Genomic DNA, 15,573 nt, shown 5'->3' with positions numbered 1-15,573 from the left:
AGCTTAAGAAAATAAGGACATTGTGAAGGTAAATGACAGGATTAAATAAGGGAGGGGGGAAGGGGAAAAGATAATAATTAGCAACCCCAAATTAAGTTAAGCATAAAATAGAGGTTCCCAGGCTGAGAAGGGTCTTGGGAAAGCAGAAAGGAAGAGAGACTGAGTGTTCTTGTGTTGATGTTCTTTTCTTGTATAATTTTTAAATCAAATTTGGCTTTAGATTTCTGGCAATGCAGACTCTGCAGAATGAGCTGGAAAATGGAGACTTCTTGCTACTTTTAGCCCTCACCATTCTGCGGGTTCAGACGACTTCTCGACTTCTTGCTGGGTTCAGAGTAGGCAATGAAATGCAAATCATAAGCCATGAGAGCTGGCCCCAGGGAAAGGGGTCCTGGCGGGGATCCAAGGTCTGTAGCACAGAGAAGAGACATATTTCTTTGTCACACTCAGTAGATTCCCCCTGAGGGTTTTAGCGATGGGAATAGAACAATTGGGAGGGGGTGTGTGAGTGGAAGTGGAAATCAGTGCCACGTTCTTCTCTCACATGGAAAACCAAACCAAAACAGACCCTGGGAGTGCGAGCACAGACAGGCCTGTGGCTGTCCTCACAGCACACGCCACACGCCGGGGTTACTACCTGGAGGCCACCATGCGCAGGCCCGTGTACTTATCACACGATTGGACCCGGGATGGGGATGCCATCAAGGAAGTTTGAGATTATTTTTCAAACATTTTGGGTTCAGGAAAAATCAGAATACATTTTCCCAGGCATTTTTCCCTCTGAATATTTAAACCCATGCGTATTCTGAGGGAAATTTAATCCACATGTTTCTGATTCATTTACACTTAATTCATCAAATTGTTGTTTTGTAAGAGTCATTTGATGTCCAAGGAGCTTTATGAGGGATATTTTTTAATAAACGTTATTTGAAACAGGATATTGCTCGTGCCAACACCGCCGAACGAAATGCTGAAGAACGTCAGCATGAATCTGAACTCGCAACCCCAGAGGCTTAAGGTAGTGGGAGGTGTGAGGGAGGAAAAAGGAGTTAAGAAGGGCCTCGTTTTGGCAGGACAGAAGGAACATACTCTCATCTTTGACTGTAATGCTGGGGATGAAGTCTTTTCATTTCCCAAAGAAAAATAAATGCAAAACACACCTTGTCCACCGGAGGTCTTAGCTATCTGCTTGTGATCCTCAGTGGTGTTGGTTTTCCATTGTCTCATTCATGAGGATTCCAGCTTCTTGCTGGTCTTCAAGAGAACCTGGGGCCGGCCCGTGGCTCACTCGGGAGAGTGTGGTGCTGAGAACACCAAGGCCCCAGGTTCGGATCCCATATACGGATGGCCAGTTCGCTCACTGGCTGAGCGTGGTGCTCACAACACCAAGTCAAGGGTTAAGATCCCCTTACCGGTCATCTTTTAAAAAAAAAAAAAAAAAAAAAAAAGAGAACCTGAGCCCTGAGTAGAAAGATTGTAACTGATTTTCAAAACCAGCTTGATGTTTGATGGACAGACACCAGTGATTTTTAACAAAGCCTATGCTGTGGATTGAATGTGCCCCCAAAACTCATTGAAACTTGATCCACACTGTAACCCTGTTAAGAAGTTGGGAAACCCAGTTCTGGTATTTGAAAGGTGGGAACTTTGACAGGTGATTGGATCATGAGGACCATGCCCTTGTGAATGGATTAATCCATTCATGAAGTAATGAGTTATCATGGGCGAGGTTCTGAGGGCTTTAAAAGGACAGCGAGAGAGAAGGTTAGCTCTCGCTTGCTCAGCGCATTCTTGCCATGTGATACCCTGGTTGCCATGGGACTCTGTAGGGAGTTCCCCCAGGACGAAGGCCCTCACCAGATGTGTTGCCTGGACTTTGGACTGCCTAGCCTCCCAAACTGTAAGAAATAAATTTCGTTTCTTAATAAATTACGCCGTTTCAGTTATTCTGTAATAAGCAACAGAAAACGGATGAATACAGCCTACTGTTTTAAATACCTCTGAGGCTGGTTCCATCTAGATACTAAAAGATGACCTCCTCAAAGGGGTCCAAGGGCAAGGGCTTGGTTTTTCCAGCTAGCTGTCACTGTGGCATGGATATGAATCTTCACCTTGACACTCAGACTGGCTTGATTCTATACAACCAATCCAAGAGCTGATTCTAACCTGTCCCTCCATCACAGAAGTCGGGTCAGGCAACTTCTCTAAGATAAGTTTCTTGGAATTAAACCCCCTTAAACATTCTTTCCCATGCCCCACTGGCATGTTGTCACTGTTGTAGTTTTGGAGGGGTGAGCTTCCAGTATGACAAAACTATCAGAGGGATTAACAAAGAATGAATGCAAGAGACAAAGGGATGATTAACCACAGCCTAGAGAAATTCCCCTGCTTTAACATAAGAGCTTGGACACTGACAACTGTCACTGATTTTGGTAGAGGAAAGAAATACTGTCTTCAAACATGTTTATAAATATGATAAAGGTCATTTCTGGGTTGGTTGATTTTAAAGAAGAGATTTTTACTCTGTGTATAATCTGATCCATGTTGCAGAATCACTTATATTTAATATGTACATTTTACACATAAGTATAAGTTGGTTTTTAGATGTTTTCAGAAAATGGTGCTTTGAACCCAGGATAGCAATTTGATTGAGACTTGCTATAGTCAAAAATAAAATAATTACAGGGTAATTCAGTGTTCTGGCTTTGAGTTCATGCTTCTAACTCCTGCCCAAGAACTCTGGTCACTGTGCAATATGCATTTCACTGTCACAACCTTGCTTAATTTCATCTGAACCAGTGCAATGGAGTTATAAGAAATCAGCCAAGAAGGGTCCCCATGGAGAAGTTATAGGGAATTTTGTTTGTATTTTTACTGCCAGTACAGGGCTTAAGTGGAAACTAAGAATATGGAGCACTTGGGCTTTGCTTTCTGACGGTTAATCTGTACTCCAGACTTTAGAAATCAGAGTTCCTACCGCTTGCACTGATGGGATATGTGCGAGTGCTGTGAGAAAAGGTAGATTCCATCGTCCTTTGTCCTCCAACATCTCTATTGATGAAATGGACTAACAGTAAAGTTATTCACTTTCTTAAGGAAATGGGAAAGCAGGTCAGAAAATGGTTTAAAACAGAAACCTGTCATAGAGTCGGAAAAGGTATCTTGTGAAAAATAAAGAGCAGTGTTAAGATAAATAAAACAGAATTCTTGCTTGATTAAAAGTAATTTAATTAGAAGGGATTACAATAGAATGGAAGCTCCATGAAGATGGGAATTTTTGCTTTTGTTCACTTGAAATATCCCAAGTCCCTGGAACAGTGCCTGGCACATAGTAATAAATATTTGTTATAAAAGAATGGATGGATAAATATCAGTAAAACAAGACACTGCAATAGAGTGATCTGCTTTCTTTTTTCCTCCTCAGGCAAAGCAGTGGACTGACATGTGGGGAAGATGACCAGCAGGTAGGATCCCCTAGAGTAGTACAGAATTCTGGAGCCTGGTTATCTGGGTGGCCATATGTTGATGATATGTCTGGGAATGCTTCTAGCTGAGAGGCAAGCACGAAGTTGCTAGAAGTTTCTGAGGACAAAACAGAGAGTCCCTTGTGAAGAATGGGCATTTTCCTGTCTGTTGGCCTATGGCTGAGTCTGGGAGGACGTGATACCAGGGGTAGCTCTAGGACAATCAAGACTTTTACTCCTGAAAAGGTAGGGGTGATAAAGAAATAAGGTCTGCGAGGAGAATTTAGAAATTCTGCTTCCGTTCCTAAACTCTGGAATAATAAAAACAAGTAGTTCTGATTTAAGTCACTGAAAAAATATGGAAGTTACTTCAGGGCATGTTGCAATGTTGGTTTTAGGGTATATATTAAGTCTGCTGTGGCTGCCGTAACAAAATACCACAGGCTGGGTGGCTTCAACAACAGAAGTTTATTTTCTTACAGTCCTGGAGGCTGGAAGTCCAAGATCAAGGTTGGCAGGTTTGGTTCCTCCTGAGGCCTCTCTCCTGGCTTGCAGATGGCCACCTTCTCACTGTGTCCTCTCATGGCTTTTCTCTGTGTGTGCGTGGAGAGCCACATCGATCTCTGGTACCTTTTCCTCTTCTTACCAGGACACCAGTCTTTTTGGATTAGGGCCCGACCTTTATGACCTCATTTAACTTTAATTACCTCCCTAAAGGGCTTATCTCCAAATGCACACATTTTGGGAGAGACACAGTTCTGTCCATAACAGGGGTTTAAACATTCTATTCTCAGGTTAAAGTGGAGATACCTCCACTTTATGAGGGGCATTTCTGAGGACTTGTCAACAGTTTTCCTAAAGTAGTCATAGTCATTCAAAACTAAGGGTTTTCTCATGTGTAAGGGGTGGCACGTTCTGTCCTCTCTGGCTCCTATTTAAATCACTGTTATTACTGTTGAATTGTGGCATCAGTCATGCCACAGGTATATATAAGGCCTAATGCCTGCTTTATGGCTGAAAAGCCCAGGCAGCAGGCACATTCAGCAGGAAGAGAGCCAGCCTATTTCTTTGCTTCTTTTTTAAAGGCAAGCTATATACTGGAAACAGTACTTCAGCTTTCAAATTCTTATGCAAACCACTGAAAATGCAAATTATTTACCAGTCGCATTGTCATTCTTGGGGAAATTTCAATTCCCTTCAATGTTGAAAATGTCACTCTAGAAATTTAGATTTAGAAGGACCCTCAGAGAGATCTATATCTTCATCTTATTAACGAGGCCCCACAGACCCACAGAAGTTCAGAGTCTTACTTAACGTCTTGCAGCCAGTCAGAGGCAGAGGCAGAGGCAGGAGGAGCTCCGAGCTTCTGCAGGGCATGTGGTCTTGTAAAAAATGCCCGGAGCTTTCTGACAGGCTGACTTTGCCTGGAAGTCAGGGAGGGCTTCCACCACTTGACCTCCACATTTGCTTTGGTCCTCATTTAATCAGTGAACAAATGTTCACTCTGCACTCAACAACAATAGACAAGAGCATAACATTCTGTCTCAAGAGATATGCGGTCTGGTTTTGGATGATCAGGCGAACATTCAGGAAAAGAACACAGGAGCGTATATAATTTCACAGAAGCAGCAAAAATCCTAGTGGGCTCCTAAGGACTGTTTGGTTTCCTCGGAGTCTTTTGAGGGGCTTTGGGGTCAGATCTGGACTTCAGTTCAACTTTGTTTCTAGGTGGGTGACCGTAGGCAGTCACTTGGCTCACTGAGCCTCAGTTTCCCCGTCTGCGAGGAGGAGACTGAAGAGCTGTTGGGGTGGTCATTGTGGTTATTGCTATCGCACTACTGCAGTCCCAGCTACTGTCAAAGCAGCTGCCACTGGTATTCCCTCTGCCCCAAGTGATAGAACAGTGGAAGGTGTACTCGGAAATTAGCCTCCAGCTGGTCCTTGAGGTAACCCCTGAAGGCTGCTTCATTTTAATGGAATAAATAACATTTTCATCTTCTTTATAATGCTCTCTTATCTTCCCCAAGAAACTGACAGGTGGGTTTTTGTGAGACCTGTTTGTAGTTTCTTTGTGATCTTCCTACATTGCACCATAAATATCTAAGTATAATTCTCTCCCCTCCTTGGTGAATTGGAGGAAAACTCATACCTTGTTTTTCTACTTCTGTTATGGTGAACTTTTTCCATGTTTGAATAGACACATGAGCATTTTATAATATAGGAACTAAGAGAATCTGAGTACAAATCCTAGCTCCACAGCCACCTATTGTACCCTTAAATTATTTAATTTCTGTGTGCCTTATTTCCTTACCTATAAAATGGAGATGATCACATATTTATATCATATGGTTGTTGTGATCATTAAACAAACTATCCCATGAAAAATACTTAGCGTGGAGCCTGGCACATAGTAAGCACTCAATAAATATTAGCTATGATTATTATTTTTGTTAAAATCATCAAGGCTTTTAAGAGAAGATGAATTCACTTTGTGTAGGACTACTTGGAAAAAAGATAGAAGTAAAAGAAAGAAGGAAATCTCAGAGCAAAATTCCCCAGGCATTGATCCTTGAATGCCCCAGGTATTATGATAAGCCCTGGGCGACAGAGATGCTTTGCGTCCCTGGAAAAGCTAATGGGAAAACAAACAGAGGGAAAAACCACACAGCGGTACGATAAGTGGAGGGAGGCACCCACAAGGGCCAGGGTACAGAAGGAGCAGTGTCTAAATCTTCCTGGGGAAAGTGGCGTGGGGTGAGGGGCGGTCTTTATAGAGGAGGAAGAATTGACTTGACGCTTGAAAGAATGGCCAGAAGGTAGCCAGACAGATAAGGAGGTTCAAGGATGCTCCAGGCAGAAGAGAAATGGAAGCATGAGAGAACAAGATAAATTCTGGAAATAGCAATCAGCTGGCTCTACTGTAGGGTAAATGGGGGAGAATGGTAGAAAACAAAGCTGGAGATGGTGGGCAAGTACTGGTTTATAAAAGGCTTATGTGCCGTGCTAAAGGCTCTAGGTTTTATCATGTGAGTCAATATTCTCTAAACTGTATTCACCAGATTCCTCAATATGTTGATAGGTGTGCCATTATTAAAAAAACAAACATTCTTTGGTCTGATAAGTATGAGAAACGTTTGGCACAACAAAACTAAGTTTTTCTTACTGTAGGATATTCAGAGCTATTAATGTGCCAAAAGGAGGAAATAAAACAAAGCTTTCTCAAAACTAATTTTATTTTGAAATATTTTTATATCGAGTATTTGTTAACATCTAGTTCCAGGGAACAATAAAGAATTTTTTTTAAATTTTATTTTGTCGATATACATTGTGGATACAATAAAGAATTTTGAGGAGTGGAGTGACATATTATTATATTGTATTTAGGGTTAGAAAGACAATTCTGGAAGCAAGGTGGAGATGAATTAGAGAATGTCTATGAGGGGAGGAAGGTGTTTTTGAAGGAATGTATCATTCTGTAAGTATAGTAATAATTCGTAAATGGGCAGTATAAATATGTCATTTAATCCAAAGGGACTTGTAATTAAAAACATAAAATACTGAATTAGATCTTACTTACAAAACATGGTAGGGCTTTGCTGGCCAGTGCTACTTCCTACAGAAAATTCGTCAATGAATTGGGTACATATTTAGTAGAATTCTTTGATTACCCAGTGTAGCACTTTGCTATATTATATTTTCACACGTTAATATGGCAACTTTGGAAAGCAGAGCTGTGTGTTAACTCTGAAAATACTTAAGGCAGGATGAGCACAGGGTCTATTCCACATACTAACTGCATGAACGTGAACAAGTTATTTAATCTTTTTAATTCCTGCCTCAGGGAGCCGTGTTGACAGGATGTGTTAAAGAACTTCATGAACTATGAAGGACTGCCTCAGTGACAGTCATCAGACACTGTAGGCAGCTGGCGCACAGTCAGCACTCAGGAGCAGTATTTACTGAACCACCCAGTGAAGGCAGATCTTAGCCCTGTCTTCTAGCAGCATGAAAAAGGGCGTTTGTTCAATCCACACAATTGGGATTTTAAAATTGGAAGTTGTTACCTATTAGCTCTCCCCAAGACTGTCAACTCCCTGTCAGATAAATTTGAGCTGTGCTTTCCAGGGTCCCTTAACAACTTCCCCCCAGATTTTCCTAACAGAGGAAAAGAGTCTACAGGAGCCTCAGTTAAACGCATTGTTTTGAGGTTGCAAGGGGAGCAGGCTGCTCTTTGTTCCCAAGCGAATTCATCTGGTGGGACTTTCTCCCCTGCAGCTCTGCTCTAGGACAGCTCACCGTCACCGCAGCTCACCCCAGGAAGCGGGAAGGGAGCTGGGCAGGAGGACTCCGTGGTGCGTCCTTGTAGTGTCCTGGCACCTCCTGAGGATGCCTCCCAGCCCTGGGCTTCACTCCTCTGGACAGCTCTGTTGTGATGCTCAGATTAGGGGGAAAGGGAAAGAGCAGAGAACAAGGCGATTCAGATGCTTTTGAGGGCTCTCTGAGGGCTGTAACTGGGCTTCGGTTCTCGCTCTTCCCTTTGGTGTTGTGCCTGGCTACAGTCACGCTATACGCTGTCAAAACCTTTTGCAGCGTTTTCTCTTCTCCCTGCCCGGCTGCATCTCAAAGCCGCCCCGTCGCCACGGTGGCTGCCTTCATCTCTCCTGTCCCTTCATTTAAGTGGATCTTTACCAGTGATGATAGGCCATAAAAACGATTGAGTAACAATAATAAAATAAACCAAGTTGTCTTGGCATGAAATAGTGATCCTTTTTAGTTATAACTCTTCTGAACTAACAGCCGAGAACTGGAAAAGGGGGGAAGAAAATGAGTTACCCCGTTGTTCGGTGGTCGTTTTCCACCCTCGGACGACGTCCTTCGGAGGTAGTGCGGCCTCTCGCCGGCAGGGGGCAGTGTTCATCTTCAGAAGACGGGAGCCCGGCGGGCCCGGCTGCAGAGCCCGCAAACACCCGTGTCCAAGGACCCCAGGCCCTGCAGAGCAAACACTGGAGATTCTTCCCAAACACAGATTTCCTGAATACAAATCTTACGGTTTGGTAAGCCTAGATTTGCTCTGAGTTCTGACAGTAAAACAAAAGCTCTTCCATAAAACAGAATGATGGGGACTTTATGGCACGAGGCGTTCGTTATCTCCATTGTGAATAATGTTTTAATCATTTGGGGTCGTTGAGATAGTCACAGAGTAACTGAAAATCACTGTAGTATTATCGTAGCAGCTAAGCTGGGATTTTTGTTTTGGTTTGGTTTTGCTTGTGTAGTCACCCTGAGGCCGTTTAAACAAGCAAGGGACTAATGAAACAAATTGCCACCATACAGCCAAGTCCCTCAGCTGAGGCCTCTCTGTATTCTTTCAAACAAGCACATTCTAGCTTCCCAGACGGAAAGAAAAGAGTTGTCCACGATGTGATGACTTGGATTTTGAATGAAAGAACTAGAATGACAATATGTTGCAAGTCAACTTTTAACCAACTGAGTAATAGACAATATTGCAATATACTCTAGGTTTTATGCATAAAACCTCTTCCTAGAGTAAAAACGACAGTACGTGTTTGTGCTTTGTGTGCATCCCCTGCTGATAACAACGCCTTCTCTTCACGACGGGGTGGGCAAAGAGGGAGGTTATCTAGTGGCCTTGACGCAGGAACCAGCGTTCAAGAATGTGGGTGAAGTCAGAGGGTTAAAGTAGCCACATTGCTTCAAACTCTGAAATCTTACTTAAAACACACAGCCTTTATTTTATTTCAATGAGCAACACACATTTTAAGAAAACATTTAAGATTATTTTTCCAAATTCTTGAAGAATGTTGCTTTTTTCTTCCTTCTAAGACATGGTTTCTAGTAATTTTCCCATACAATTTGTGCTTCCTGTGACTGATAGTTTATTGCAATGCCTGACACATTTTATGGTGCTATTACAAAATTTAACTGAAATATATGAGAATGGTGTGTTTACCAAGGTTGTGCAATCCTCTAAGTTAACAGAAACAAAGTTCCTTTGGAAGAGTTAAGTGGGTCTTAAGCTATAGTACTGAGAGAGAGAGAGAAAATTTAGCCCTTAAATTCTTTACCTTTGCTTTTCTCAATTACCATCATTTATAGTTGAATTCAGTGTTCACACTAAAGCAGCTATGTAACATAACCGACTTCCTTAAGAGTTAAGGAATTTAAAGCACTGAGATTTTGGACTTTGGGAAACACAAAATGAATCATTTGACCTTGAATTGTATATCACAATCCCCCGTTTCAGCATCAAGGCTGCGTATGTACATGTTTAATGAATAAGACCCTTAAGGTTTGCAAAAAAAAAAGCAACACCCTAGATTTATATATTCCATTAAACATGATCTTCACAGGCTAATTAGTTAGTAATTTCACCCCTGCTTGTAATATAAACCATTTTATGTTCAATAATAATAAAATCTATGTAAACCAGGCTCTTTATTAATAAACATTATGTGCTTCTGGCTTTCAAATAAAATAATGCTTTATGTCCTTTTCTCTCTATCATGCCTAGACTAATCACACAGTAAAAATCAAACAACTAAAACCGAGGTTTTTATCTCAGGCTCACAGAAAAACAGTAGAGACCGTGTCAGGAGCTTCAGAATGAGACGTGAACTAGAGAAGACTGGGATGCAGAAGAGAAATCCAACTCTTTATTTCAGTGTTTGGCATCAGGACACTTTTAGACTCTTAAGATGATTCAAAATATGTTTTTTGCGTAACGAGCTGATGTCAGTGGAATCGCAGATGAGGAAACAACTCTGAATCCCTCTTGCTCACTGACTGACTCCCCTGAACCTGTGAGGCAGTTCCTGGGGCAGCTCTGCAGCTCCGTCTGTGAGTCTGTGCTGGGAGGCGTGAGGTCACGTGAGACAGCTCCCACACAGACAGCACCCACAGGAAACTCGCGTTTCAGCTGCAAGGATTGTACCAGCTGAGTTCGTCCATGTTTTATGAGTATCTTCTAACAGAAAGGCTTGTAGTTGTGGAATGTACGTTATTGTGAATGTATTTCTTGTGGAATGTACTGGTATTGTAGCTACCAGTAATAGATCATACCCAGGCAGGACCAGTTACATAATTTGCAGGGACCACTGCAAAATGAAAATGCGGGGGCCCTTTGTTCAGAAGTTCAGAATTTCAAGATGATGACAGCAGAGCATTAAACCAAGTGTAGGGCCATCTAAGCACCAGGCCCTATGACATTGCACAGGTCCCACGCCCATGAAGTTGGCTCTGGACCCCAGAGACACAGTGGCCCCAGGCCTGTCACACAAAATTATTTTTCCTACGTATTTCATCTCTCTAGAAGATGATACGTTTTAGTCAACACAAGAAAAGCTCTGGTCATTTCGGAGCCAACATGAAAGTTTCCATCAGGACATTTCCAGATAACCTTTCTGTTGCTATTGTATCTAGTATGATATCTGTGAGTATTTGGAGAACTCTGGAAAAATAAAATATTTATTGACAAATGAAAATGTCTTTACTAGGAGATTTTGAAATTTAAAAGCATTCAAGGCCCTGGGAAATTGTAGTTTCCTTTTGTTAGATAATAACAACAAAAACAATAGCTAACACTTATTGTTTACTAAGTATTTTATATGTATTAACTCATTAATTTACTAAACGCCCAACCCTTTAAGATAGGTAGTATTATGTCCAAATTATAAATTGGAGGCAGAGACCAATTAGGTAAGTCAAGTCACTCAAGGTCACAAAGATGGTAAGTGACAGAGATGAACTTTGGTCGCAGGTCATCTTATTTCCAGGGTTTATGCTCTTAACTACATCACAGCTCTCAGACAAGGTGGAGAACACAGGGAGTGGAGTCACTGTTTTGGAAATTTGTTCCATGACCACTTCGGCACTCTGGTTCAGCAATCTGGCAGCCAATTACTTTCTGCCAGTTAGTCTTGTTTCCCTGTGTCCACTGTGGTCAGCATTCATTCCATCATGGGGCAATACGGGCACCACGGAGCCCCTGAATGACGACCTTGAACTGAATTAAATTAGTTCAATCAAACAACCATTCAACTCAACAAATAATCCATTCAACTGACTGATTCGACTTGGTTGGTTGGTTTTCTGAACCCAGCAAATGGGCAGCTGAGCCTTTTGGGGCAATGTAGACACAGCCTTAGTCTGAAGTGATGCCACTACTGTGATGCTGAATGACAGCAGTCAAGTTCTTCCTGGAAAAATCAACATCGCCAGACTTGACTCCATGGGGAGGGGAGTTTCTTTAGATTCAATTAGAGAGCTTCTTCTGTAATTGAATCTAAGCAAGGTAAAATGTTGTTATTCCTCTGTGACGGCAGCTAAATGGACTGAATGATGTGTTGAATCAGCAATACAGAGATAAAGACAAAATAAGGGACAAAAGGCATATTGTTATCTATACCTTTAAAGGAGAATGCTGCTGATAGTACTTGACAAGATTTTCTTTTATCCAGAAAGTCAAGGTTAGCGTCCACATTTGTGAGTTCTAAAACCAGTGAGCCAGTCATCCCCCACACTTCTGGAAGAACAAGTTGGAGGCCAGAGTGCAAATCAGTATTTGTTTAAGGTTCACTATGGCAGGTAAATGATCCAAAAGGTCTCATGGAAACATTGAAGGGCAGAACATTGAAAACCTAAGGAATGTTTTTAAGAGTCAGGTGGATAGTCTCTTTGCTCTGTAAAGATCTGAAGAATGATTCTACTTACCTGCATATATCTCTTTATCACTGTTAAATATTTACAGATAAATATTTAAGTGCCTGAGAGCTTGGGGAGCTTTGCTTATCAGAAAGACCTTTTTAAAAGGCAGTTAATGCTGGAGCTAGTGGACTGGTGAAAATGCCCTCTGTCCCATTTATTTCCCAATAGCTGCAAAGCTAATTGGGGTTGGCATTGGCTATTCTAATGAGTTAAAGAAAATCTTGGAACATTCTGATTGAATTCAGAGTTGTGAAAGGAAAAGCTGCTAGAGGGTAGCATGCATAACCAAATGGTAGATTTGTCCACTGTTGTATGTGAGTCTCTGAGAGAAAAATAGATGCCAGTTATTCTGCCATCTATTGAATATTCATAAATATTCAATAGATGTTTGTCGAGTGCCTTCTCTTTGCCTGGTGCTATCTATGCTAGGAATTATGATAGAGCCGTGAATATGGGAGACAAGAGTACTGCCTTCGAAAAGATACAATCGTAGTGAGAGAAGGACACACAGCTACACCATCTGGATATGTGCACATTCACTGCCAAACATGCAAAGACCAACAAGATCTCTTCCACTTGTGCATTTTCTGCATTCTCTGCCCATTTCTATGAAAGAAGCTTTTACCTGAGGGCAGATGCAAATGCTTGCTGCCCACCACTAAAGATATGTCTAGGGAAAAGCCAAGGAAGCATGGAATAGGACCCTATAGTAATTTAAGCTGTAAACTTTAATTTATATACACACGTAAAAAAGCAGAGTAGTATTCACTATTGTATAAAACAAATCAACCACTTACTCTGTAAAATATTTTTATGTACAATGGATCTTGTACAGCTGAACACTTAGTCTATTTCATTAATGCTGTTGTGCTTGTACCAGAGCACAGCATAAATGATGTGGCACGTAAAGATTTTCTCTTACCTTCTCCAACATTGAGGAAATTGAATACTCAAAGTTAGGATTCTGTTATTCAGTCCTACAGGCAATTGACTTTTACAAATCAACCCTTTCATAGAGTTCTGTGTTGGTAACCACTAAGATAATCTCATATTTAAGACTGATTTCCTTGAGAAATAATCAGTTTTTTAAAAGTTAGTATTGTTGTTTGTTTGACTATTAAAGGAGTTTAAGAACATTCTAGTCTTCTGTGGTCTTGATGGAAGTTCTAAGACACCTTTGTGGATGGTACAAGTATGAATGACCAAGCAGGGTTTTTATACGGGCCTCATTTCTCCAATTCTCTTTCAGACATTTGGGGTTTGGCAAATCCCTTTAGCACATTTTACCAGGCGCTTTCCCTCATAGTTTTTTAAACCCATGTGTGTTTCAAGAGAAATTTAAACTACATGTCTCTGGTTCATTTACACTTAGCTCATCAGAATGTTATTTTGCTAGAGTCCTTTCATTGTCTGAGAGCTTGGTGAATCCTACAGCAAACTCTATTCTTTTTCTGTTACAATTTCTGAGAATAAACAAACTTTGAACTTTATAATTCTATATTCTCAGAAGCCAATCATTCTGGGAGCTGTTTGAAATACCAGTGTGTTCACAGTCTTTGATAATGGTATGCCATCCAAATTTTGGGGGGCCCAGAGTAAAAATAAGAAAAATAATTTGATTTAAAGATAAGATAACTTTTAAGATACGTATCAACTCTAAAGGAAGAGTTTCTAAAAATGGGATATTTAGAGAAGTTTGATCATCTGCAAATATGCTGCCTACTATAAAACCGTTAGTAATTGATTCAAAATATTGGTTGAATCAACTTGAAATTGATTCATTTGAAATTCTGGAGTTAAAAAAAGTAAAAATGTTAGAAGCTTTTCTCCCTTCTATCTAATGGTACCTTAAATTTGCTTCTGAGAACCACTGCTGTACACACTGCATCTTTTATAAAGCAAAATCGTTCATCTTTCTCTTAAGAAGCAATTTCAGCATCCACCTGCAACGCCGTATGAGCTACTAGAGACTCTGGCTCAGAGTCAGAAACCCAGTTTTCCAGACTTGCTTCCCACCCCTTACATTTTTGTGTGACTTGGGGATAATTAATAAACCCCCTCTAGAATCTTACCTTGTGTAAAATTGGGGAATTCAGGCTTGCACTACTTATCTGAAGATTTTTTTTTCAGGATAAAATGAAAAAATAAATAAAAAAACACTTTAAAGTCATTAAGTGTGAAGCATACTCCACAATGGTACTTCTCAAACTGTTTTTGGCCAAAGACTTTTTTCCCCCTAATCCATTATGGGCTGAAACTTTTATAAAATACAATGAAAATGAATTGCTAGAAAAATAAAATTAAAAAGACAGACAGAAATATAAGTGCAATTTGAAAAATTATTAGACCCAATAAACATACAATCATTCAGTTAAATTGGGACAAAAGTTTCTAAATACTTTCACTTAATTTCAATTCCTGTCCCACCATTTAGGTAAGAAAAAGCTTGTGGCCTGGTGCTGGTCTGCAAACCACACTTGAAGTAGCTGTGCTTTGGCATCCAGAGGGGAGAACCTACCTGGTGTTATTGTCCTAAGGGTGTTCTCTTTTTAGCCCCCTGATATTGATAGTTCCTATTCCAGGTCATGTGGTTTTGAACTGCCCTTCCTCTCCCTGCTTTCCTAGATCTAGTAGCTCTGTTTATGAGACGTATTTCTGAGTATGTCACATTTCAATTTTCAGTGATGCTCTTTTGGGCTTCATGCCTCGGCACCATCTTTGATTCTGCCACTTCTCTTACCTAATTCTCATAACTTTTACTTCTCAGGCATCTCTCTTATTCTCTCTATTCCTGTTGCTACCTTTCTGAACAGGGCTTCTTTCTTGGACCATTACCAGCCTCTGTCCAGTCTAAGGTATTTTTCACACTGTGGCTGAATTAACACTTCTCAGTTACATCCCTAATTATATCAACCTTTTGCTCAAAAACCTTCTAAGACTCCCTATTGTATGTCAAATTAAGTCCTGCCTGTCTTACTCTTTCCTGTCTCTTAGGCTCTTCTCATGCTATCCTCTCAGCTTAAAATATCCCCCAGGCTCAATATGCTTACATTTGTATCATCTACATCTTTCCAGACTTATGCCAAACACCATCTTCTCTGTGAAGCCCTTGTTTGTGAATATGCTGTCTGTCTTCCTTTTATGACAATCTGTATCCATTACCTGACACCTGACAGATGCTATTCAGTCAAGCACTACGGTGCTTTGTGGATTAGATTTAACAACTTCCCTCTGCTCTTCCCCACCCCCACCCCCACTCAATTGTGATCAATTTGAAGTGAGGCGGACATGCTAATCTTTAAAATATAAGAGTTACTATTCTGTTTACAATAGCCAGGATATGGAACCAACCTAAATGTCCATCCATAGATGATTGGATAAGGAA

Source organism: Cynocephalus volans, chromosome 1 (genome assembly GCF_027409185.1).
Source record: "Cynocephalus volans isolate mCynVol1 chromosome 1, mCynVol1.pri, whole genome shotgun sequence".
In the NCBI taxonomy this organism is placed as follows: Eukaryota; Metazoa; Chordata; class Mammalia; order Dermoptera; family Cynocephalidae; genus Cynocephalus; species Cynocephalus volans.
This window is presented reverse-complemented; position numbering follows the sequence as displayed.